The sequence below is a fragment of the Pleurodeles waltl genome, chromosome 8 (assembly GCF_031143425.1).
Source record: "Pleurodeles waltl isolate 20211129_DDA chromosome 8, aPleWal1.hap1.20221129, whole genome shotgun sequence".
NCBI classification, from domain to species: domain Eukaryota; kingdom Metazoa; phylum Chordata; class Amphibia; order Caudata; family Salamandridae; genus Pleurodeles; species Pleurodeles waltl.
In genome coordinates, this window is record NC_090447.1 from 591,419,304 (window position 1) to 591,447,191 (window position 27,888).

At 48.0% G+C, this 27,888-nt stretch overlaps 1 long non-coding RNA gene across 2 annotated transcripts in view; it reads right to left on the reverse strand.

Moving 5' to 3' along the window:
* Nucleotides 1-7,488: 7,488 nt before the first annotated feature.
* LOC138250139 (uncharacterized) overlaps nt 7,489-27,888 on the reverse strand; it is a 194,982-nt gene continuing 174,582 nt past the window's right edge. The window contains exons 5-6 of one of the 2 annotated variants that reach the window (XR_011194895.1): nt 27,463-27,545; nt 7,489-8,497 (exon numbers count right to left, since the gene is read on the reverse strand). This is a non-coding gene — a long non-coding RNA (uncharacterized lncRNA). Of the gene's footprint in view, nt 8,498-27,437; nt 27,546-27,888 lie in introns of both variants that reach the window. The other variant, XR_011194896.1, reaches the window with a different exon arrangement.

Below are 27,888 nucleotides of genomic sequence, written 5' to 3' on the forward strand. Positions count from 1 at the left end.
CCTCCCAGTTCCCCTGTGTTCCTGTGCCTCCGTCCCCTGGACCGTGTGCCCACTACCACTGCCCCCAGGTCCCTGTTGTTGTTGGGGTGGTGGGTTATCCTGGGTTCCCTGTAGTGGTGGACACACAGCTGATTGACGTGTCCTGGGTACGGAGGTATGGGCCAGCTGGGTGGGTGCTGTACTGTTGTTTCCAGAGGGGGGAAGGTCAGTGTTGGGCTGTGCCTGTGCGAGGGGAACCGACTGTCCCGAGGCCCACGATGATCAGGGCTGGTCATCTGGATCCAGTTGGCCAGAGCTGCTGTCATCACTGTGGGCCTCTTCTGTGGGTGGGGTGGAGATGTCTGGACCCTCCTGTCCGGTGACGTTAGGTAGTGGTCCTGCAGGGGTATAAAAGCATGATTATTGCATCTGTGTGTGTCATGGTGTGCAATGGGTGTGTGAGCGTGTACCCCAGCGCTAGCATTCCTGTGTGGGGGATTGTGTGATGATGGTTAGGGGTTGTTATGGGTATGTGCAGTGGGCATGCTTTAGTGATGGGTGTCCATGCTTTGTTGTGTCATGCAGGGCTTGGTGTTGGGATGGGTGGTTTGTGTTATTAGTACATTAGTGAGGAGTTGGAGTGATAGGGGATGGGGATGGGGCGAGGGTGGGGGTGTGTGATAGCATGCAGGTAGGGTGGGGGATATGATAGTTAAGATTTGACTTACCAGTGTCCATTCCTCCACCGACTCCTCCGAGGCCCTCAGGATGCATGATGGTCAAGACTTGCTCCTCCCATGTTGTTAGTTGTGGGGAAGGAGGCGGGGGTCCACCGCCAGTCCGCTGAATCGCGATGTTGTGCCTGGAGACCACGGAACGCACCTTCCCCTGTAGGTCGTTCCACCTCTTCCTGATGTCCTCCCGATTTCTTGGGTGCTGTCCCACTGCGTTGACCCTGTCGACTATTCTTCGCCATAGCTCCATCTTCCTAGCTATGGAGGTATGCTGCACCTGCGATCCAAATAGCTGTGGCTCTACCCGTACGATTTCCTCCACCATGACCCTGAGCTCCTCCTCCGAGAACCTGGGGTGTCTTTGGCGTGCCATTGGGTGGTGTAGGTGATGTGTGGGGTGGTGTATGTGGTGATGAGTGTGGTGATGTGTAATGGTGTGTGGTGTTTTGTGCGTGGATGTTGTGTGGATGATGGTGTTGTGTGCCTCTGTGTGGTGGGGTTGTCTATTGCTGTGCTCGCTCTCTCTGGCCTTCGTCAACACTTTTTGGTCGTAGGGGTTTGTGGGTGATGTGGGTGGGTGTTTTATGTTGTAATGGGTGTGTGGGAGTGGTGTTTGTATGTGTATCAGGTGTGTGTATTTGGAATTGACCAATGTGGGGTGTTTTGGAGATGTGTGTGTATTTTGAGAGTGGCGGTGTGTACCGCCAATGGAATACCGCAGTTGAAAGACGGCCGCGTGGATTAGTGGGTCGTAATAGCATGGGCGTGTTTCTGTTGGCGTGACGGTGGAGGATTTGTTATCGACAGTTTATCACTGACCTTTGGTGTGGCGGACTTGTGTGGGTGTCTGAATTTCGGTGTATTCCGAGATGTGGGTCATAATAGCTGTGGGGGAATTCCACGGCCGCAGCGGTATGTTGGCGGTCTTCTGCATGACGGTAAGCGGATTTTACCGCCAATGTTGTAATGACCCCCTATGTCTTGACATACTTAGGTACCTAGGGAGAGGGAATATGCAACAAACTCCTGTCTACCATCCACTGCCAGACGTTCAGATAATGGAAGAATGCCACATCATACTGCTCTAACGTCTGAATAGGTGAACAATAGTGTACTTATGTCATCAGTTGGAGCCAGAGCTGATGCCAGCTATTAGTTAAACAGCATACTACCCATTGTACAAGTCATGTCAGTACTGGGCTTCCTAGCCACAGGGTCCTTCCAACATGCAGTGGCCCTATCTGCAGGCATGCACCAACCTATGTTTCTTCTGGTGTTGATGTACTCTCAGCAATGTTGAAACACCTCGACAACTATATCCAGTTTTTCTGGAGTGAGGATTTAGCCCCTGTGAAGGCTGACTTTCATGGTTTTGCATGTATCCCACATGTTGTGGGGGCCTTTGATGGCACACATGTCGGCTTGGTCCCACCTCAGGCCAATGAACAAGTATACCACAACAGTAAGAACTTCCATTCCATCAACGTTCAAGTTGTCTGTTTGGTGGATCCCTACATTTCCCATGTATGTGTCTGTTATCCGGGTTCTGCCCATGAATCCTTCATAATGCAGAATAGTACCATACCCCAGCTGATATCACAACTGTATCCAAAGAGGGCCTGATTGGTTGGTAAGTCACATCTGTCCTTTTTGTGTGTGTGTAAAGTCTGGTGCTGCAATCATGAAGTGAGTAACTCATTGTTGCAGATATATATCCCAATGCTTTTCAGGAGACTCTGCATATCTAAACCATCCAACCATTCTTGGATGTTGATGCCACCAAGGAATCCAACTACGCCAGGGGAAGTCTGCTACAATGAGGCCTATGTAAGAGCAAGGCACGTACTTGAGCAGTCTTTTGGGCTCCTGAGTACCAGATTTAGGTGTCTTGACCAGATTGGTGGAGCCCTCCTCTACTCATCTGGAAAAGTGTGTCAGATCACTGTGGCATGCTGCATGCCCCAGAACATCGCCCTGCTGAGGAATATCTGGTACTTCCCAGAGGAGGGGAGCCTGCAGTGCCACTGGGTGAGAATCATGAAATGCCAAGTGAGGATGGCAGTGGTGAAGTTGATGGAGCTGACTTGCGGGAAGATCTTATCAACATCTGCTCTTCATATGTATAAGCATTTCATGTGATGTAATGACTGAGACTGTACAATGACTGTAGTTGTGAGAATGTGTGGAGTTGAGTGTTTTAGCAACAACTAGGAAGCTGATTCTCTGCAATATTCAGCCAAAGGCGGATTGAAGAGTTAACCTTTGACATATCCACAGCTTGATGATGTTGCTTTGTTTGTGTCAGTCTCATTGCAATGTAAGTACATTTCCATTAGCTTGATATGTGATTTGTGTAATAGGTATATTTTCAAGCCATCTTTGTACAGGCACCTTTACCATGACATCCTCATGTGGCCGTTTCAGAGTTATCACATTGGCAGGTATCTGATGCTGTCCTGGCATACAAAGTGGACATGGTTGATTACAGGAAATGTAGCTCACAGATTTGGGGTGTATGAGACCTGTGCGAAGGAAGCATGTACAGTCTTTGAGTGGAAGGTCATAAGTACACATTGGACTTGTTTTGTGTGCTGTGGATGAGAGGAGGCCTTTTTTGCATGGTTAGCCCCCCACGTTTTGCCTGATGTTGATGTGTCCTAGAAGTTGTTGTGCCCAGGGCCCCTGCTAACCAGGTTCCCTGGGCCAGAGTTATCTCCCTAAATCTGTAGTGATGCTTGCCACAATTGGATACACTCTTAAATATCACTGTAAGTCCCTAGTAAATGGGTACACCAGTACCGAGGGCATGGGGTACTAGGGGTAGGACCCTGGGGGCAGCAGCACTGATTGTGTCATCCTCTAGGGCCCTGCACCCAGGTACTCCCAACACTGCCACTGCAGGCTGAGTGTTCTGGGGCAAACCTAAAAAAGACCAGTTCGACTTGGCACATTCCCTGTGTGCCCTGTCCACCCTACACTGCATATGTTATGGGTAAGTCACCCTCTCTAGCAGTCCTTTCAGCGCTTAGGCAGGGTGCAGCATACCATATGTGAGGGCACAATTGCACGAGAAATATATCCCCACTGTGTCCTTGCCAAACCTGGGACAGAGTTAGTGAACAGAGCAGCCACTTTAAGTACATGTACTGGAAACTGGTCAAACACGAGGTCCCCAGCTACATGATGGCCACTCTGCACCCTGGGTTGTTTGGTATCAAACAACTCAGGAAGATGAATCCAAACTGGTACCAGTATTGGATTTTCCCTAAATGTACCCAGGGGTCACCTTAGAGATGCCCCCTGCAAAGCTAACCTAACTGGCATTGTTGCTGACTGGTTCCATCCAGCATGCCACCTCCAGACAGCCAATGTACAATCTAGGGGGGAGAGCCCTACCTCTCTGGTTTGTAAGACAATGCCCTTCCTGGGTGGAGGAGATAGCACCCCCTCCCTCAAGAATGTGCACTCTCCTGGTATTGAGCTTCAAAGGGCTACTGCCCTTGAAATTCAAACCCCCAGGCCTGCTGCTATCAGCCGATGGCCTACTGCTATCAGCCAATGGCTTTCCCCTTTGTTGACCCCCACTTTTGGTAGGTACAAAGGCGGGAAACCACACAAAGCTTAGGAGGAGGGGTCTCACTGAGCATGAACCACCCCTAGGGGCTTGCAGGCGAAGTGGACCCTCCATTTAATTTTCCTCCATGTTGGATGGTAGGAAAATAGCCAAAGAGGTTTAGGTAGTGACCCTCCCCATAGGAAGTCGTCACTGTAGTGGGTGTAGCTACCCAAAGGTAAGTGTCCTATTGGACACTACCAGGTTCCCCCTAAAATGCCCACTAAATTCAGTATTTAGTGGGCTCCCCTAGAACAAGAAATCTGATTCATCAGGAAGAAAGAAGACACACCAAATAACCCAACAGCACGAGAACAGAGGACCTGCTGCACCAGAAGAGGCTCCAAAACCCCTGCTTGCTGCACTAGAGTCCTGAAAATCGCAACTACGGAAATGTCCACTGGACAAACCTCAAAAGACCCAGAGGACCTGCAGGCTTTGCAAATAGCCCGAGTTCTCCCTCCTAAGTGGAGATACCACTCAAGAAACCAAAGAAACCTGCAAAGAACCAGAAAACGGGTGTGGGTCACATTCACCAACCAGATGATATCTCCTCAACCAGAAGTTGCAGCCAGACCTGATGACACACCAATGACAGACTGGATGAAACCTACAAGTGTGCCATCTTTGGTGGCACTGCGCCCTCCCGTGGCTGAGTTGTATTAATACTCCATGTACTAGTCAGTGTACATCAGACAACAACAAAAACAGCTCACCCAGAGCTGCAACTAGACCAGGAGGAAGCCCCAGTCAAGGGTCTTCAGGAACACCCTGGACCTCCCACCAGAGCCCCTCGTCATCCTACAAGGACCTCGGAAGAAGACTTACTTCCATCTTCAAAGGGTTCCATAGTGCACAGCCTCCAAGACCTCCAACTTGCTCTATATTCCGCCACCCTGAGCCCTGAATCGTGGAACCAGCTGTGTGCCACAGGTACCTAACCCCTTTGTGATCTTGACAGCCCAAGGGGACCCAAAGTTACAACCTTTAAATCTGCAAACCAGCTCCTTTTTCCAGGTGGCCCCTCCAAGTGGCCCTATGCCTGTGCCAAGAGCCTTCCGAGAACTGCTCTCGCCACAACCAGGACCCACCTGAGACTCTCCAGCTGGCATGGTGTGCCCACTAACCTCATCAATCATCCTGCAAAAGAAGAGACTGGTAATTCACATGTGTGATTTTATATGCATTTTTCTAGGTGGCAGTCTATTGATTCCTATGGTGCGCAATTACGGACAGAAAGACTAAGGGCCATATTTATACTTTTCGACACACAACTGCGCCAACGCAGTTGTGTGTCAAAAAATCTAACGCCGACTAACGCCATTCTGAAGCACCATGTGGGCGGCGTATTTATTCAATGACGTTAGCCGGCGTTAGCCAGCGGAGCTGCCTGGTGTGCGTAAAAAAAAATGACGTACACCAGGCAGCGCCGGCATAGGGGAATATGGAGCTTGGGCGTCAAAAAATGGGGCAAGTCAGGCTGAGGCAAAATTTTCGCCTCAACCCGATTTGCGCCATTTGTTTTGACTCCCAACCCCCATTGAAATGACTCCTGTCTTAGCAAAGACAGGAGTCATGCCCCCTTGCCCAATGGCCATGCCCAGGGGACTTCTGTCCCCTGGGCATGGTCATTGGGCATAGTGGCATGTAGGGGGGCACAAATCAGGCCCCCCTATGCCACAAAAAAAATAATAAAATACTTACCTGAACTTACCTTAAGTTCCCTGGGATGGGTCCCTCCATCCTTGGGCGTCCTCCTGGGGTGGGCAAGGGTGACGGGGGGTCCCTGGGGGCATGGGAGGGCACCTCTGGGCTCCTTCCGAGCCCACGGGTCCCTTAACGCCTGCCCTGACCAGGCGCTAAAAAACGACGCAAAAGCGGCTGGACGTCATATTTTTTGACCCGCCCACTCCCCGGCGTCATTTTTGCCTGGGAGTGTAAATACGGCGCACATGCCTCAGAGTCATTTTTTAGACGGGAACGCCTACCTTGCATATCATTAACGCAAAGTAGGTGTCCACGCAAAAAAATGACGCAAACTCCATGAACTTTGGCGCTAGACGCGTCTAACGCCAGAGTATAAATATGGAGTTCGTTTTGCGTCGAATTTGCGTCAAACAAAACGACGCAATTCCGGCGCAAACGGAGTATAAATATGGCCCTAACTTTATTAAAAATGTGAAAAACCATAACTCAAAAAGTACTTAACGTATCTTAACCAGTTTGGTCTTAAAAAGTATATAACAGTCTGAAGTATTTTTATAAATTCTGGTCTTGAGTTATTCATTGAGTGTGTGTGCTGCATGATTGATTTTGTGAGGACAACAAATGCTTAGCACATCTCCTAGATAAGCCCAACGGCTTGACCAGCTACCTTAAAAATTGGAGCATTAGGTGGTCTAATTTGTACCTCTGGAAACCAATGTGTAGTTGCCTGAACCCCCTGCACATTGTGCCTAGTTTTGCACACTATATAGAGGGCCAGCCTCCTATACTGTGTTGTGCCGATTGCATCATGTGTGGTCATGAAATATGTAGTCATCGATTGTGAGCAAGGCATCCACCCTTCACTTTGGCTAAACACTATTCTTGTATGACCTGTATCTAGCTGTAGATGTGTTTCAGGCCACCGTGCCTGTGCCACAAAACTGACATATGTTTGTGCCATACCACCAGATGCAAGGTCATTGGATTATGATAGGCCTGTGATCAGGGACTATTGTACTAGCATCTGTCTGTATCTTGGATTATGTGATGTTGGATTACTTTTGTTTGGTATGTGATAAGGCTCAAGTTTCTGACATCAACCACTTTAATGTTTTCCTATTCTACAGAACAATGTCTGACAAATCACTCCTTTCCATGGTCTGGAGGGATGTACCCTGGAATTTGTACTTTGACTCAGTATGAGCGGCACATTCTTATGTCACAAAGGTCCAGACATATGGACAGCCTATGGGTTGTACACTGGAAATGCTTGCTGTGATCAGACACTTGTACTGATGTATTTGTGTGTAATGGTTGTGATCCTGAGCAGAACATTGTGTACCTGTAACAGCCCTCCTTGCACGTATGTTGTCATCATATGGTTCACATGGTGATACATCTCTACATAGCAAAATGTTGAAATTAAGCAAGCAGACAATGAGTATGTGATGGGTGAATTTATTACAGTGCTAATGTGGTAAATACAATTTTGAAGGAAAAGAAGGAAAATAACAAGGTGAATGAAATCATTGAAGTAGATGCCACACCATTGGAAGTCCAAAGGTCAGAGTTCTCCTCCCATTGGAACTGGTGGGTAGTTCAGGATCATTCAACAGAGTGAATGTGTGGCACATAAAGGAGTTCCTTTTGGAAGAGGACACTTGCTGGCAGTTGTGGGTATCTTACCACCCGCACCTCCTGAATTCTTTACAGGACATCCCGCTTGTGTGATGAGAGGGTTCTGCTGCTGCAGAGGCAGGGGTGTCTAGGGCTTGTTCCTCTGTGAGGACCTCCCTTCCAGTGGCTGGCACTAATGAAGAGAGGCTGGGAGTTGATGTGCCAAAGAAACAGGGTGGTGTTAATGTCCCTCATCACCCCTTATACAGAGGCCATGTTGGTATTGTGAGCCTCGCACTGTTCACACATATCCCTATGGATATCCATCTGTAGCTGCTTAATTTCCCGAAATGCAGTCACTATCTGGCCCATCATGCCTTGGGACTCCTGATAGACCCCCCAAGATGTGGCTGATGGTGTCCTGGCCAGGAGCAGCCCCAGTGACCTCATCCTGATGGCCCACAGTATCCCTCCCATGTACCCTACCTCCACTGGTCTGTGCCCTTGCCACACGGTGCCCTCTCCCACAGGATCCTGGACCCTCATTGTTGAAAGTGTTAAAATGTAACTCAGGATCCAGGACTGGGGGGCATGAGATGGTAGACACAGTACTCAAAACACAGGTTGAGGTGGTGAATGGTTGCCTGTGATGTAGAGGCAACCAGGTTGGGAGGTGTTGATGTTGCCATAGTGAGACTCGCTTTTGGTGTCAGACCAGGTTGCCGCGATGGGCCAGAACCATCTTCCACATCCAGATATCTAAGAGTGTCTTCTTCACTGAGGGATTCATTCGGGGGGGTAGTGGAAGTCTCTTCTGTGTCCTCTGTGTGGCTAGTAGCAGCTTGACCTGTTGATGTGAAAGATATAATGCGACAGGTTGTATTGTGACATCTATCACCAACAATTTAGTGTTACATTAAGCATAGACCTTGCACAAAGTTATTTTGCAGTTAATCTTATTGTGGCAAGTAGCCATGATATTAGTTGTATTGACGTGACATTTGTGAATCATGCCAATTGTATCTGTCAAGCAGCTGCTAAAATGTGCAGATCATTAGCCATTGGGGACTGGCTTGAGAATGCCTTCTTGCCACCAGTTCAGGCAAAACAGTGGCTCTGCAAGATATGTCTTTTGCTATTTTGAGGCCGGGTTGATTACTATGCAGGAGGACCCGGGACTTTGTTGTATATGTGACTGCAGTTGTAATGTGGTCATTGCTTTGTGAATGTGTCTGTTGCCAATACCACTCTGGCTGTGCATCTTAAGGCCTTTCAGATCATTGTTTTACACAATAGGTAAGGTGTCCTTCCTGTCCTCAATAGTTTTTTCTTGGTCAAGATGGATCTAGGTGGCAAACACATCTGAGTTGAGCATGATCTGTATCTTGGTCCCTCCCCTGTAGGTCAACTTCAATTGAGAGTTGGCAGGCAAGGGTATTTGGAAAAGTGACCACTGTTCTGGTGTTTGGATTTCCTGAAACAGGGCCTCCTGGAAGTTGCCTCCTGGAAGTTGCTTTATACTGCACCCACTTGACAAATAGTACCCTCCCAGGTGAGTGAACTTCAGTTGAGAGTTCATAATTGGATAGATTTGGGCAAGTGAACGTTGTTTTTATGGTCAAAGTTAGGGACACAGGGCCTATTAGGTTTTGCATTCTGGTCATTCCCTCTGCTTCCCACAACCACACAAACGTTATCCTCCAGGATGAGAAAACTTCATTTGAGAGTTAAGACGCATGGATATTTGGTAATGAAAACACTGGGCTTGTTTTTAGAGTTAGAGAGACAGAGCCTCCGGCCTTAGAAGTCAGGTCACTTCCTCTACTTCACACACTTGATAAATGTCATTCACACAGGTGAGTACGCTTCATTTGTGAGTTTCGAAAGAAGGGTATTTGGAGAAGTGGACCCTGGGCTGTTGTTTTGAGTTAGTGAAACAGTGTCTCCTGGCCCTAGCAGTCATGTAACTCTCTGTACTACACACACTATACAAACATTATCCTCCCAGGTGAGTACACTTCAATAGAGAGTTAAGGCGCAAGGGTCTTTGGAGACTAGAACACTGGGCTGGTGTTTAGAGTTACAGAATGAATGCCTCCTGGGAATTGCAGTCAGGTCACTCTCACTACTCCCCAATACTTTACAAATGTTATCCCCCATGTGAGTAAACTTCATTTGGCAACTGACAAACAGTGATCTTTGGACAAGAGAACACTAACCTGGTGGTTGGAGTTACTGACGCAGTGCCCGCTGGAAGTTGAAGTCAGGTCACTCTCATTACTCCCCAGTACTTGACAAACGGTATCCCCCCAGGTGAGTAAACTTAATTTGGGGTGAGTTACCAAACAGGGGTCTTTGGACAAGAGAACACTGTGCTGTGCTAGTGTTTGGAGTTACAGGACTAGTGCTTGCTGGGAGTTCCAGCCATGTCAGTCCCTGGACTACACACATTTTACAAATACCATCCTCCCAGCTGAGTACACTTAATGTGTGAGCTACCAAACATGGGCCTTTGGAGAAGAGGACACTGGGCTGGTGGTTAGTGTGACAGCAAGAAAGACTCCTGGGAGTTGCAGTCATATAACTCCCTGTACTACATATGCTATATAAATGGTATCCTCCCAGGTGAGTACACTTCAATTGAGAGTTAAGACACAGGACTCCTCGGACAAGAGTACACTGTGCTGATGCTTGGTGTTACAGATACAGGGCCTGCTGGGAGTTGCAGTCATGTCACTCCCTCTAGTACACACATTATACAAATATTGTTCCCCCCATGTGAGTATACTTCATGCGTGATTTCCCTAACAGGAGTCTTTGGAGAAGAGGGCACTGGACTCATGGTTATAGTGACAGCAAGAAAGCCTCCTGGGAGTTACAATCATGTAACTCCCTCTGCTACACACACTATACAAATGGTGATCTCCCAGGTGAGTCTACTTTAATTGAGAGTTCCCAAACAATGGTATTTGGACAAGAGAACACTGAGCTGGTATTTGGTTTTACAGACACAGGAACTTCCTGGCCTCAGTAGCCACATCACTCCCTCTACTTCCCACATTTGACAAATGGATCCTCCCAGCTGAGTAAACTACATTGTGAGTTGCCAGGCAGTGGTGTTTGGAGCTGCTGAAACAGTACCTCCTGTGAGTTGCAGCCAGGTCACGCTCTCCAGTACACACACTTGACCAGTGTTCACCCCCTAGGTGAGTATACTTCAATTGAGAGTTCACTAACAGATGCATAGCAGCATGTGACACTGTGCTAGAGTTTGTAGTTAGGCAACTAGTGCCTGATGGGAGCTGTGGTAATATCAGTGCCTGTACTACACACACTATATAAATGATTTCTCCCCAGGTGTATACCCTTAAATTGATATGTACAAAACTGGGGTATTTGGAGAAATCACCACTGGTCTGGTGATTAGAGCTATAGAACAGTGCCTGATGGCAGTTGTAGTCATGTCAGCACCTGTACTACACACACTATACAAATGTCATCTCCCCAAGTGAGTACTCTTCAGATGTGAGTTGCAGAATAGACGTCTATGGACCGGTAAACACTTGGCTGGGGAGTTGAGTAACAGTAAGTGAGACAAAAGATGAGCTATGAGCATGCATGGCATAGCAGTTTGGTAACATTTTGTAATGTTGTGATTTACCAGACTCCACTCCTCCAAGTATTTCTGTCAAGCCCTCCGGATGCAGGATGGCCAAGACCTTCTCCTCTCAGGTAAATAGAAGTCATGGGACACTGAAGGGCCACCACCAGTCTTCTTGGCCTGCAGCTGATGCCTGGAGACCAGGAAATGGGCCTTGCCCTTGAGGTCATTCCACCTCTTCCTAATGTCCTCCCTTGTATGCAGGGTGGTGCCTACAGCATTGACACTGTCGGCAATCCTTTCTCACATTTCTATTATCCTACTGAGAGGAGTATGGAATTGTGTTCCAAACAATAGTGGCTCTACTCTTATGATTTCATCCACAATAACTCTTAACTCATCTTCTGAGAAACGGGGATTTTTTTAAACATGCAATGATGGAAAAAAACAGGTGACAGTGACTTACTAAAGAGGTGAGGAGCGAAAAGGTGTGATTGGGCAAAAGTGTGTGTAGGGTATTGTATGGAATGGTGAAAAAAGTGGTGCCTAGTATCTGTACTGTGTTGTAATTAATTCACTCTGGCTTGTGTATTGCAGTGGAAATGCACAGGATTTTGGTCTGAGAAGGGGTGTGTTTTATAGTGTCCTTTTCAGGTTTGTCCAGTGTAGCAATGTGTGTCTGCTGTGTTGTTTTCAAATTCATCCAATGTGCTGTTGTGTATTACTTTGGTGACTGCTGTGGTTCGGACCGACATTGTTTGTCCACAATGGGAGGTCAGACTACCTATTTCCAGGCCTCTGCACCACTGCCAGTCTGCCTTTTTTTGTTGTCAGTCCTGCCTGTATGACACCTTATCGGGGAGTCTGAAATATCACCAACATGGAGGTTTTTCAGGACTGGCAAAATTGCGGTCTGGCAGTCTGACCGTCAAACTCGTAATGAGGCCTTAACTGTGTACCAGGGAATATAGAATCAAGGCTCCAGTTTTCTGTTTTCACTGATTTTTACAGATGAAGAAAGACAGAAGACAGTGTGTTTTCTGTCTGTATTTATTTTTAAAAGTGGAAAAGTACAGAAAATGGTGATTCTTGTGAGTAACTCTTAATACTGTCCTTCATGAATTCAAGACCAACAGCTGGGCAGATACAAGCATGAGGAGTTAAAATAACAGGATGAAATTTCCTTAAACACAGGTAAATGTTACCATATATTTGTACATGAGGCTAATGTTTATCTGTGGGTGTAGTATTGTATTATATTTGGCTGCTCAGATTACTAAAATGTGACATGCATCAAAGTATGAGTGCATGCTTGTCAGTTAAATAAATGTAGAAATATACCATTTTACAACTCTGTTTATGCTCACAACACAAAACAATATGGATAAATACAAATAGGATGGCCAAAACATATATATGTATAAATGCAGACTGAAATGCTTCAAAATAAGTACCATAAAACCAGGAGCCCTTTATATAATATAATACAGAGTAATATTCAACTTAAAGAAAAACAACCAGTCAAAAGCAGAGATACGATTATTGAAACCGAGAAGGTGTAGGTGAAAATGAAAGAGAACATAAAAAAATATATTGTGATATAGGAGAGAAAAGAGATTTAAGAAAAGAGGGAAAGGACACACTCTGATAGTAAGAAGCCAAAAATAACGTTAACCAAGAAATAATGTCAATCATAGGTTTCAATAGAAATTAATAATTGGGATAGTGAAACATAGAGAAGACTGACATCCAGCAAAACTGGACGGGGAATCGACAAAATGACACCTGGAGACACATGTATGACATCGGGATTATTTACAAAGGAAACAAAAAAAAGTTCTTCCTCTACTAGGATTACATCTGTAGGAAAACCAGGAGCCCTTATCAACATGAAGGGAAAAGAATGTAGATACCACATGAAAGGTGTGGAATATTGGATAAAGGAAAAAATGAGGACAAGGTTTTAAATATGATACAAAGGACTACAGTGAAAACAAGAAAGTGGAAGGAAGAAAATTAAATAAACAAACATCCTGTAGAACCTATTAATTTAAACAGACAGAAAAAAACATATGAAACAGTAAATCAGGTTTTCTGAATAGCTATGCTTGTTCCTTTATGAAGATAAATTCATTTTTTAAGGTCCTCCGGAGATTGAAGAGACAATGGTGGTCATTACAACATTGGCGGTAAAAGGCACTTACCGCCGTGCAGAAGACCGCCAACACACCGCCGCGGAATTCCGCCACAGCTATTATGACCCACAGCACGGAATCCGGCAAAATTCAGACACCCACACAAGTCAGCCACACCAAAGGTCAGTGATAAACTGGCAAAAACAAAACCTCCACCGTCACGCCAACAGAAATACGGCCACACTATCACGACACACGAGTCCACGCAGCGCTCTTTCATCCGCGGTATTCCATTGGCGGTACACACTGCCGTGCTCAAAATACACACACATTTACAAAACACAACCACATTGGACATTTCAAAATACACACTCCTGACACACATACACACACCACTCCCACACACCCATTACAATCTAAAACACACACTCACATCACCCACAAACCCCCCCACGACAAAAAATTCAGAAAGAAGGCCAGAGAGACACCACCAGCAAGAACAACAGCATCCACAGGCACACAACACCATCACCCACACAACTTCCACGCACCTCACACAACACACCACTACATATCACCACACTTATCACCACACACTCCACCCCACACATCACCCACACCACCCCATGAAACGGCAAAGACACCCCATGTTCTCGGAGGAGGAGCTCAGGGTCATGGTGGAGGAAATCGTCCGGGTAGAGCCACAGCTATTCGGAGCACAGGTGCAGCACACCTCCATAGCTAGGAAGATGGAGCTATGGCGCAGAATAGTGGACAGGGTCAACGCAGTGGGACAACACCCAAGAAATCGGGAGGACATCAGGAAGAGGTGGAACGACCTACGAGGGAAGGTGCGTTCTGTGGTCTCAAGACACCACCTACCGGTTCAGCAGACTGGCGGCGGACCCCCACCTCCTCACTCACAACTAACAACATGGGAAGAGCAGGTCTTGGCGATTCTGCATCCTGAGGGCCTCACAGGAGTAGGTGGAGGAATGGACTCTGGTAAGTCAAAGCTTTACTAATACATCCCCCACCCTACCTGCATGCTATCACATACCCCCACCCTCACCCTCACCGCCAGCACCCCAACTCCTCACAAATGTCCCAACATCACAAACCACACATCCCAACACCAAGCCATGCATGCAACAAAAAATCATGGACACCCATCACCAAAGCATGGCCACTGCACATACCCATACACCCCCCTAATCCGCCATCACACAAGCTCCCACACAGGAATGCTAGCACTGGGGTACACGGTCACCCACCCCTTGCACACCATTACACACACAGATTTAACAAACATCCTTTGATATCCCTGCAGGACCCCTACCCAACTTCACCGGACAGGAGGGTCCACACATGTCCACACCACCAACAGAAGAGGCCCACAGTGATGACAGCACCTCTGTCCAACTGGATCTAGATGACCAGCCTGGACCATCGGGGACTTCGGGACAGTCGGTTCCCCTCACACAGGCACAGGCCACCACAGACCTTCCCCCCTCTGGAAACACCAGCACAGCACCCACCCAGCGGGCCCACACCTCCGTCCCCAGGACACGTCAATCAGCTGTGTGTCCACCACTACAGGGAACCCAGGATAACCCACCACCCCAACAACAACAGGGACCTTGGGGCAGTGGGCACACGGTCCAGGGGACAGAGGCACTGGAACACAGGGGAACTGGGAGGGCTGCCGTCCGACAGGGGGCGGACAGGCCAAGGGAACCCACTCTCAACAAGACCCTCTCCTCCATCATGGGAGCATACCACCACTCCCAGGAGATGATGGCAACGGTACAGGTCAAGTTTCAGGAGATCCAACGCATTCATGAGGAACAGTATATGGGCTTCAGGGAGGAACTCAGAACCATCAGCTCCACCCTGGGCACCATCGTAGGGGTGCTGAAGGAAGTACTCAACACCAGGAGGGACACTGTGGCACAACAAGGGGCCCCTGACACTAGCATGGACGATGAACTGCCCACCATCTCCGCCAGCGCTAGTGGACAGGACGCCCTACCACAGGACCACAACACCAGCACCCCACCCCCTGCAGAGAGAGAACCACCCCGCAAATGGTCCCTGAGATCCAGGAACAAGACAGAGAACAATGGCAAGACCCCCGCCAAGAAATGAGACCACCCTGATTGTCATCCTACTGTCCCACTTTGTCACCCTGTCCATAATTAAACTGCCCCATCTCCACTTCCTATGCCCATATGGGCAATGCACCTGTGAGACTTATAGACTGGACTCTGCCATGGACACTCCTCCGCCATTACCCCTCACCATTTCACTACCCCCTCCAATATTTTGCATTTAAATAAACACACCTAAAGCACAAAATTATCTGGAGTCTGTCTGTGATTTGGAAATAGTGTATTAGCAATTACAATGACAAAATGTATTTGAAATAGTAATGTCAACATACTTATGTCACACAGCTCTAGTCCATGAGGAATTTAAGCAGATGTCACACAGTGGGACCCACATCTGTGAAACCGTAAGGGAAAGTGACAACTCAGTGACCATACACTGGGTGAAAACGACAGACAGGAGAGAGGTAGTAGTGTAAAAGTACATGTAGTAGGCAGGATTGTAGTCTTACCTGTGTTTCACTGGAAATATTGCTGGATCACTGAGTCCCTGTTGTGCATGTCTTCTTCCTCTGCTTCCTCCTCATCACTGTCCACAGGCTCCACAGCTGCCACAACACGGCCACCTGGACCATCCTCCTGCAGAAAAGGCACCTGTCGTCGCAAAGCCAAGTTATGAAGCATACAGCAGGCCACGATGATCTGGCACACCTTCTTTGGTGAGTAGAATAGGGATCCACCTGTCATATGGAGGCACCTGAATCTGGCCTTCAGGAGGCCGAAGGTCCGCTCGATTACCCTCCTAGTTCGCCCATGGGCCTCATTGTAGCGTTCCTCTGCCCTGGTCCTTGGATTCCTCACTGGGGTCAGTAGCCATGACAGGTTGGGGTAACCAGAGTCACCTGCAAATGGTGAGGGGCAACTGTTAGACACATACTAACCTGGAGGGATAACCCCAGACCCAGACAACCATTCCCACTGACTTGCTTCCAGGTGCTCACCTAATAGCCACACAATGCTGCTATTCCGCAGGATGTAGGCGTCATGCACTGAGCCAGGGAACATGGCATTCACATGGGAGATATACTGGTCTGCCAAACATACCATCTGTATATTCATAGAATGATAACTCTTCCGGTTTCTGTACACCTGTTCACTCCTGTGGGGGGGACCAAAGCCACATGGGTCCCATCAATGGCACCTATGATGTTGGGGATATGTCCCTGGGCATAGAAATCACCGTTCACAGTAGGCAAATCCTCCACCTGAGGGAAAACGATGTAGCTCCGCATCTGTTTCAGAAGGGCAGACAACACTCTGGACGATACGTTGGAAAACAGAGGCTGGGACATCCCTGATGCCATGGCCACTGTTGTTTGAAAAGAGCCACTTGCAAGGAAATGGAGCACTGACAGCACCTGCACTTGAGGGGGGATTCCTGTGGGATGGCGGATTGCTGACATCAGGTCTGGCTCCAACTGAGTACACAGTTCCTGGATTGTGGCACGGTCAAGCCTGTTGGTGATTATCAAATGTCGCTCCTCCATTGTGGACTGGTCCACCAACGGTCGGTACACCAGGGGATGCTGCCATCTCCTCACATGTCCCAGCGGACGGTGCCTATGAAGGACAACAGCAAGCACAGAGTTAAACAACTCAGAGGTACGTACCCACAGTTTACACAGAACACCAATCATACACAAAAGGTGGCCTGTATGTGTGTTGAGACTAGGCCTAGGTATGTGTGACACAGTTGAAAATGAAGCCATGTGGGCCCCTGAAATGGCGGCTGCCTGACCTGTAAAGTGGGAGAATGGGATGTGAGGTAACTGCGCTGGCGTTGTACACCGTCGCGGTAGGCGGTTAGAGACCGTGGCGCAATGCTGTATTGGTTAACATTGGACCCTATGGGTTCCAGGAGCCAATGATGATGTACGCCGGCGGTGATGGTACGCACCGCCGCGGACGTGACCGCCGCGGATTTTACTGCCATTTTCTATCTGTTCAATCACTCGAAACCTGATCTTCGACAGGAGAGGACCTACACTGCAAGTGCTGCTGTGACCTCGGTCTGGAAGAGACAATGGCTCGAGTGTCTGGGGAAAGGGCCCCTGCCTTCACATCGGAGGAGTTGGAGAAGCTTGTGGATGGGGTCCTCCCCCAGTACACGCTACTCTACGGTCCTCCAGACAGACAGGTAAGTACACAGGGAGCATGTTGTATGGGCTATGCCTGTGTGGAGAGGGCTGGATGTAAGAAGGAAGGTGGCAGAGTGATGCGTGCATGAAAGACAGTGAATGCATGTGCCACATGGCAAGGGTAGGGATGGGGGCCAATCACTTTGACGGTGCAGTTGGTAATGACTTCTCTTCTTCCCCTGTACATTTCATGTAGGTCAGCGCCCACCAGAAGAAAGATATTTGGCGTGCCATCGCCAAGGACGTCCGGACCCTGGGGGTCTACACACAGATGGGGCACCCACTGCCAGAGCAGATGGGAGGACATTCGCCGCTGGAGCAAGAAGACGGCGGAGGCTCAGCTGGGGATGGCCTCCCAACGTGGGAGGGGTGCCCATCGCACCATGACCCCCCTGATGTTCAGGATCCTGGCAGTGGCCTACCCGGAGTTGGATGGGCGCTTGAGGGCATCACAGCAGACACAAGGGAGTGAGTACACTCTCATTCTGCTGACTTTGCGTGCAGTGGAGTTGTCTGGGTGGGGGAGGAGGGCTGTGGGTTTCCCTAGGCCAGGGCGAGTTCCGTAGGCAAGGCCCCTCCGTAAGGCAGGCCATGTGGCACCCCACCCCACCTCTGTAGACTGCCAAGTACAGCTATTCATGCCCCTGTGTCATCTATGTGTGCAGATGTCGTCCATAGCCTTGTAGGCCATTTCCCAGGAATTGGACCGTGGAGCCCAAGAGCGCGGCATAGTGCAGGGGGCTTCTGTGTCTGTCTTGTCCGCCAACGGTAACGGTAATCCATGCACTCAACATATCTTTCTTCTATCGTCCCCCCCTGTTTTTGTGGTCTCCCTGTTCTTGTGTGCATTAGCATCATCAGGCGGAGGAGCAGTGGCACCGGAGCACGAGGGAGCTGCATCCCACATGGCCCTGGAGGGCGAGACTACGGACTCGGAATTCACCAGTGGGACGGAGGGAGAGGGGAGCTTCACAGCGGGGACAGGAGCTGACACCAGCGACACAGACACGTCCTCTGATGGGAGCTCCCTTGTGGTGGCGGCAACATCTGTGCCCCCCGCATCTACAGGTACAGCCGCCACCCCCCCTACCAGCACCGCCCTCCCAGCAGCCCCTCTGCCTTCAACCCGTGCCCGCTCACCCAGGAGGGTGGGCATCACCTTCGCCCCAGGCACCTCAGGCCCTGCCCCAGTCACCCCTGCTGCCCTCAGTGAGGAGGCCATTGACCTCCTCAGGTACCTCACTGTTGGGCAGTCTACCATTTTGAATTCCATCCAGGGTGTAGAAAGGCAGTTGCAACAAACTGATGCATTCCTGGAGGGCATTCATTCTGGTCAGGCGGCCCTTCACCGAGCTTTTCAAACTCTGGCCTCAGCACTGATGGCAGCCATTGTCCCCGTCTCTAGCCTCCCCCCTCCAACTTCCTCCACCCAGACCCAATCCCCTGTACCTCTGCCTATCCCAAGCACACCATCAGACCAGCATGCACACACGTCAACACACAAGGGAAGCTCAGGCAAACATAAGCACCACACATCCCACGGGCACTCACGCAAGCAACACACACATGCAGACACACCAACATCCACTGCCTCCACTGTGTCCCCCTCCTCGTTGTCTCCCTCCTCCCTCCCAGTCTCGTCTACACTCACACCTGCATGCACTACCTCTACAGCCACTACGTCCCTCACCAGCACACCCACCAGCACACCCCGCTCACGTGCAGTCACCACCCCCACTACCATGCAGACGTCCCCTGTGTCCTCTCCCAGTGTACCTGTGTCCCCCCATCCCAAGATACACAAACCCAGCCACACACCCACCCAACAGCCATCCACCTCACAACATCCTCCAGCGCATGCACCTGCTCCCAAAGTCACCAAACATACACCTCCTACTACCACCACCTCTTCCTCCACTCCCAAACCCCCTGCAGCTACCCGTCCCAGTGTGTCCAATAAATATTTCATGTCCAGCCTTGACCTTTTTCCCACACCTCCCCCACCCCGTCCATCTCATAGGTCCCGAAGTGGCACCTCAGCCACAACATCTCCGGGACCAGGGGTGCCTGTAGTCACCGGTATGTGGAGTGCACCGGCCACCAGGACAGCCAGTGTGGCACGGAGCCACAGCAGAGCCAGTCCCCCACCTGTGAAGCATCAGAAGTTGGCCAGTGCCCGGCGGGAGAGGGGGAAGACTCCAGCCACCAAAGCCACTCCCAGGGGTCCCGGTGGGAGTGTGGAGTCAGCTGTGACACCTCCCAAGGTGGGGAAGGGCCACAAGAAACCCGGAAAGTATGGGAAGAGCAGCATGGCGGAGAAGACCGCCATCATCCCCGTTGCCCAGGAGGCCACCGCCAGCCCCGCCAGCCCCAGCCCAGCTGCCCAGGAGGGCATCGCCAGCATAGCTGCCCAGGAGGGCACCACCAGCCCCAGCCCAGCTGCCCAGGAGGGCATCGCCAGCCCCAGCCCAGCTGCCCAGGAGGGCCCCGCCAGCCCCAGCCCAGCTGCCCAGGAGGGTACCGCCTTCCACAGCCCCGATGATCCATGAAGGACTGACAGCACAAGCCCCGCTGGGCCATGAAGGACCGCCAGCACAAGCCCCACTGGGCCAGGAAGGACCGCCAGTACAAGCCCCGCTGGGCAATGAAGGACCACCAGCATAAGCCCCGCTGGGCCGTGAAGGACCGCCAGCACAAGCACCGCTGGGCCATGAAGGACCGCCAGCACAAGCTCTGCTGGGCCGTGAAGGACCGCAGGCACAAGCCCCGCTGGGCCATGAAGGACCTCCAGCACAAGCCCCGCTGGGCCTTTAAGGATCGCCAGCACAAGCACCGCTGGGCCATGAAGGACCGCCAACTCAGGCACTGCTGAACCAGGCACCGCCAACTGAAGCACTGCTGAACAGGGCACCGCCAACTGAAGCACCGCTGAACAGGGCACCACCAACTCAAGCACCGCTGAACCGGGCACCGCCAACTCAAGCACCGCTGAACCGGGCACCGCCAACTCAAGCATCGCTGAACTGGGCACTGCCAACTCAAGCACCGCTGAACAGGGCACCACCAACTCAAACACCACTAGCCCATGAGCGGCAGGGGCAGTGACGCAACTGGGTCCGTCACGGGGTGAGTGATGCACTCTGGGCACCATTCCCCCTCCAGAACCAGTGTAGAGATCCATCCACTACCTCTGTCCTTCACAGGAGGAAGCACTCTGGGCACCAGTCCCCCTCCAGAACCGGTGGAGACATCCATCCACTACCTCTGTCCTTCACAGGATGAAGCACTCTGGGTACCAGACCCCCTCCAGAACCAGTGGAGACTGTTATCCACTTGAGGGACTGCGGCTTTGCACTCCCCAGGATGTTACAGTGGGCAACCCACCCACTGTAGAGACTTGAGAGACTGTGGCTTTGCACTCCCCAGGATGTTACAGTGGGCAAACCACCCACTGTAGAGACTTGGGAGACTGTGGCTTTGCACTCCCCAGGATTGAACAGTGGGCAAACCACCCACTGTAGAGACTTGAGAGACTGTGGCTTTGCACTCCCCAGGATGTTACAGTGAGCAAACCACCCACTGTAGAGACTTGAGAGACTGTGGCTTTGCACTCCAAAGGATTGAACAGTGGGCAACCCACCCACTGTAGAGACTTGAGAGACTGTGGCTTTACACTCCCCAGGATTGAACAGTGGGCATGGAGCCCCCTTGTGGATCTGGCGTTGTGCACTCATCCGGCTAAGGTGCCCCCCCTTCCTTTCCCCCTGAGGTGCCTGTTGTATTTCTATCTGATGCCCCTGCAGTGTTCTCTCTGTTTTGATCGGGTATCGAGTGTGGGCCTCGCCCATGCATTTTGGGCCCAGTGGTCCACAGTCTATAAATGGTGCAATACCTGGACTTGTATTATTGGTGTATATATTTGTTTATAGTGTATATATTTTTGCATACTGGATTTTAATAGATTACAATTGTTATAATAATTTCCTTTTGTCTTTGCATTCTTCCGCGGGGCTTGGGGGGTGTAACTGTAATGTATCAACATGTATTATGTATGTGTTGTAGTGGGTGAGGGTGAGGGTGGGGGTGTTGCGTGTGGCGTGTCCCTGTTTTTTGCCTCCCCCCCTCCCCTGTGTCGTAGGTGCAGTAGTCACCGTGGTCTTCGCTGCCGGCGTTCGTGCTCCTGGTAGAGGAGCAGGAAGACTATCGCAGGTAGAATTTGGAGTTCCGGTTCCATGGTGTCCTCATTCCTCGTGGGGTGTGTAGAGGTGAGTGTTTTCACTTTGAAATTCCTGTTTCCGCCGTGTTTTTATCCACGGTGAATCCACCCCGGAAAAGGTGGTGGATTGGCCTGTCATAATAGTGTGGGCGGTACATTGTCTCCCGCCTGTGTGTTGGCGGTGACCGCCGCGCTGTTTGTTTGTACCCCCGTGGCGGTCTGAGTGTTAAAGTGGCTGTCTTTGTTGGCGGTTTCCACCACGGTCGTAATTCCACATTTTTTACCGCTGGCCTATTGGCGGTCTTACCGCCGCTTTAACACCGTCCGCCAGGGTTGTAATGACCACCAATGTTTGTTCTTTACATGTAACCCTGTAGAAGCAGTGATGCACCAGGCAATAATGGGCGTTCATGGACTAAAGAGCAAGTTGAAGCAAAATAAAAAAAAAATCACAGGTTAGCCGTAGCTCTAGTCACTTACTGTGAAAAAAATACCTTCTGTCCTGACTGCAGAGTTTGTTTTCTTTCATCAGCTGCAAAGACTACCTTAATGACATAAGACAACTGAAGAAAGAGTTCCTCTTAATCAACTCTGTATGGTTGAAGGCTTAGGACTGATGTGGTGTGCCGGTTGAAGATTTAGCTCAACGGTGTCCTTGAGGCCAACAATTTGTGGAATGTGTACCTTAAGAAGTGTCAGCATATTGTAACTATCCACTCCCTCAGGAATTCCACAAATACGTAGGGTTTTCCGCCTATTTCAGTTTCCCAAGTCTTCAGTTTGTTGTTTAAGGAGAGAAATTTCCTTGGACATCCTATCTACTTTGCTTGACAAGTCTTTGATTTCACTAATTCATTGCTCTAGCTCAGTGACTCTGTTCTATAGACTGGACCACAATTTCTCAATTCTCTGAAGCGTACAGTTTGTTTCCTTAGGAAATGTTTTAAAATATTTTATTTCCTCCATTAGATCCTCTGAAGCCAACAGCAAAGGAGACTTTGACAGTGATGTAGGGTCCATTTTAGACTCTTATTAGTGCTGTCACCAGAGTCTTTAGGGGGAGGAGGCATGTTCATAAGCTTTGCCAGTGGCTTTAACTGCGAAGAAGCAGTAAAAACTAAACATGAGGCCATGAGTGTGAGGTAATTGTGACCCAAAACATTCTGTATTTAATGTTAAATTGTCAAGACAGGGAAGTGACCTGCCATTGGGCAGAGTTTCCACGGAAACAAGTGCAACACTGAAATTAAATTAGGTAAAGGCTTCTTTCTCCATCTTTTTCTCTGTCTCTGCTTTTTGCGTTGGTTTGTAAAAGAATATACAGTTATGTAGATGACTGTCACTTCATGCACTCATAAGTTATGTACTTATTTATATATCCTACATAGGTTCCCCCTTTTGTTCTTACTTTTCCTCAGGGTATATTGCTGAGGAAAATCCTAGATGCTAATTGTTCTTCTTAGGGGGTATTTGAAGTGCCCCATCTCTGGCTTACATGAAGGCTGGTAAACGCGTCCTGGAAAGCGGTGCCGATGGTGGGGAGAAAACAAGATCGCAGCCGTGTTGGTTATTTATGAGAGAGCAGGAACGGAACAAAAAAAAGTAGGTAAAAGGACCCTAACACAGCCTATCAATAAAATCTACCCGCTCCCTGCACTTTCATGCACTGCCATGGCTCGCCGTAACTCTACATGTGGTGACTCCACCAGTGATCCATAAGTAGTTTCAGAGGCTCCAGGAGGCTCATGCAGCAGCTCATTTAGGTTTTTTTTTTAAATAAGCTAATATCTCGGGGACCTATTTAAGAGCCCCTTAAGCTGCCTTAGCGCTGCCGTAGCTTAATTTATTATCCTAAGGTAGCACTAAGGTGGCCTTTTTCCAGTCTCATATTTGCAAAGTGGCACTATGCATGCACTGTACCACTTTGTAACCCCTGATGCCTGGCCAGGCACACAGTGAAATTTAAAAGATTTCACTGCACCATTTTTGGCATCATTTTTAATGCCTGCTCAGGGCAGGTGTTCAAATGACACACCCATAGTAACCTATGGGCCTCCTTGCACTTTGCTGCACTAGCGCCTACATGTTTGATGCAAGTTTAGCAAAGCACCACAATAGCATAAAAAATGCTGGTGGTATTGTGCTAATGACTGCCATGGTGCACCGTATTATTAATACAGTGCAACCATGGTGTCATAAGGCGCTGGAAGGGAGGCACAGAAAAGTGGTGCATCAGCTCTGATGTGCCAAGTTTTCATAAATATGGCCCTTTGTACCTAACCTGACTATAATGTCACTGTAACCTTTGTTGTCTTCAGTGAATTTCTGGATTTTTATTGATCATATTCACCCAACTCTGTCATTGAGTATAGCTTGTTGACTGTGGTCAGCAGCGGGTTGGAGGTAGGTCCTGGCCTACCCCACAGACAGCTAACCCTAGTAGACAATTACATTACATTTTCCATGGCATTCAATTTTTTATTTCGTTTCGAAGTATCAAAGTACTCCCATGGTATCACCATACAAGTGGCTCTCCAATGTACCACCGGACTGTGCAATCTACAATTTTTTGAGCTTAGAGATTCCCTTGGAACTCTGCAGTACACCTACCGGACCTCAAAGTATGCCTCACTAGGATCTGTTGGAGTACTGCGGGGTCTGCAGCAGCTGAAAAAAATATTTTGGCCCTTAATTTGGATGGAGGCTCAGGGTCATGTGCTTTTTGCAAACAAAGGACACAAATATCAAGTCCCCGGCTCCTTAAATTGTGGCTGAAAAATTACCCTTTGAGTTGTGGCCAGTCAATCACATCCCCCAGTCCCATGCAACAAGTACTATTCCCTCAAGACTGAAAGGTTCTGAGGAAAAAAAAAAACCTCTCACCCAATATTAAGGTAAGAAACATGGCAATCCATGTAAATATGCCCAACTAGACTGTTCATTGGCATAAACCTCCCAACTAGCACCAGGTTTGCATGCATCACTTTGCAGAGAGCACAGCAACAGACCAAAAATCTATGAAAAGTTCAATGAGAATCAAAACAACGGCAAAAATAACGTTTGTCTGTGCCGAAGGGCACACTTCATAAAGGAAACCATGCATACGCATAGTTCCAGGGAGGGGAGCTTCTGTATGAATTGAAGGGCCCCAATATGTCTGACAAGAGAGCACTTTTAAGAAGTGGTATTAGAAACCTTTCGGTAAAATAGCTTTTCTCAATCATCAAATCCTGAAAAAAGATGCCAAACTCTGCATAAGTTCCTTTAGAAAATCTACAAAACATAATTATTTGCTGATACACTGAAGTTGTCACCCTCACCTAACATTATAATCTTCAGTTTGGTAGATCCTTTGTATGAGCAGGGACAGCTGATTACAAAAAGGCTTTTCACTGTATCATGTACAATGATACCGCAGCTAAAAGACGGAGGTCATTCTAGGTATCTCCCAGGGGTTGTCAACCAGGTCAATCACAAGCAACCAGTAGCTGGCAGAGTAGCTCACAGCCCTGAGTTTACTTTTAAATAAGCACATGGGCACAATTTTTTTTTTTAAATCAGTGGAAGGTTGTGTTTATTTTGTATTATTATCCTCAGGCTTCAGATAGCAGTGCTTGATAAAGAGCGTGTGCAGTCAGATTTATGGTCTGGGCTGGGGCACAAAATTGCAGGGCCGAAGCACTGAGGTATTTGTTTCCTAAATAAAAGCACTTGTGAACTCAGTATTGGAGGGTGAGAATAAACTGGTGCTTCTGATTGCTTTTAAATGGGAGGAAATTAACATGAAATGTTACCTTAATGATTGAGTTAACTCGTTATTTTAATTTTCTACCATTTCAAACTGTTGCATTTACAAACAGCAGGCCTCTTGCCCCCAGTGGCCAGTAGACACTGTGCCATACTTATAACTGAAAAATAAAGTAATTTTTTTTTCAAATGGGGGAAATCTGAAGTGAATAGAAATATTTTAATGAAATATGAAGCTTCAATGCTTTTCGCCATTTTGAATTAAGTCAATTATGTTGTAACGATTTCTGAAGCATGCTTCTTCACTTTAAATTTCTCCCATTTAAAGAAATTACTGTATTTTTTTGTTATAAATATGCCCCCTTTTTCTGTGGGCCACTGTGAGCAAGATGCCTGTTGTTCGTAAATATGACACTTGGAATGGGCGGATTTTTAAAGATGAGCTTTATGGAATCCATATACACACACAAAGTTAATGTTTCAATTTAATGTTCTCGCATTTCAAAGTGTTGTCTTTACACGCAACAGGCTTCTTGCTCCCAGTGGCTGGTGGGCACAGTGCCATTTTTATAACTGAAAAATACAGCCATTATTTTAGGTGGGTAAAATTTTAAGTTCATAAAATTGTTCCATGTAATTAACTATTTTTCAGAACATTTTTCTGCACTTTAAGGTCTAGATTTACCAGGCCCTTGCACCCCTTAGCGCCACAATTGCGGCAACATTTTAACTGCAAATGTGGCACTAACGGGCCATTGTCATAGCTCCATATTTACAAGATGGCGCAACCTTGTTAACCCATTGCGCCATGTCATGTATAATATATGCATGATGTATGCAAAGCGGGCGTTTCCTTGTTAGAGTGTCGCTAAACATGGTGCAATGGATTCTACAAGATTCCGTTGCGCCATTTTTAGGGTCAATTTTAACGCCTGCTTAAAGCAGGCATTAAAATGAGGCTCCCGTTGATTTCAAAGGCCTCTTAACACTATACTTGATTAGCGTAATTTTTTTACGCTAATCCAGAACAATAGTGCAAAAAAAAAAAAATTGCGCTATTGCCCCTAACATGCGCCATGGTGCACTGAATTGTAAATGCAGTGATACCATGGTGGCTTTAGGGGACACAAGGGGGCACCAAGAAAAGTAGCACATTATTAGTGATGGGCCACTTTCTTGTAAATATGGCCCTATATTTCTCTCATTTCTAAAAATGGTTATATGTTTGTATTAAACACGTAACTGTGACAAATATGGCAAAAAGTAGTCCTCTGCCATATGTACATGCAACACAGCCTTTCAATCCCCTTCAAACACACACATGTTCATATATCTCAAAAGACCACACACTCACTGACACACATAGAAGCCCAGTCATATTGCCCCTACTCAATGTATTTTGTTAAAACCATAGTATCTGGGTCTATGGATGGCTTAAAGTCAATAAAACTGAACATGAGGGTGTCTGGTAACATTGCACAAATTAATTGATATTTGAAGCTCACAATGATTTTCACTGATCAGAAGTAGCTCTCAGAGCAGAACAAATTGGATACCCCTGCTTTAGGCAAACCAGAAAATAGTCATGGTTAAGCACTCAGGAGGATTTACTTCAGCCTAATGAAACAAATATGTTTTCAGAAGTGATAGATTTGTGTACAGACTCACAACACTGCCAGCAAGTAAAGAAAATAAATCACAATACAGGCAAAATATAATGAGTCTTGACAATTCACTTGGAAAACTGGTTTTGTGTTTAAGAAAGGAAAAAATAAAACATACTATGTTGTAAGAGCATGTGTACAACCTGAGGCAACTAGACACTCCCTTCACCGTGGAGATTTCACTTCATAATTTTCCATTCCTGTGGTGTCAGTTTATGTCTTTGCCCTGTGAACAGTAAAGTTGGCACATTTATACCACCATGGGATAGGACATTATTAAATACAATCCACATTTCACATAGACATCTCCAAAGCTTATGAGGGTGCATTATCATAAGCGGATTTGAAATAATTTGGGCATTATCATATGCTGATTTGAAATGTTCAATTATAAAATATAGTGTACATTTTATATTCTTTATTGTAAGTTTGTACACTGGGCCACAAGACTGTTCCTCAGTGTCAACCTAACCTAATGTTGAAAGGATTTTATGGACTATACCTGTGCTCTTGCTTTCTTGTATAATAAATTCCATTTTAAATGATTGTATGATGGAACCACGCATGCA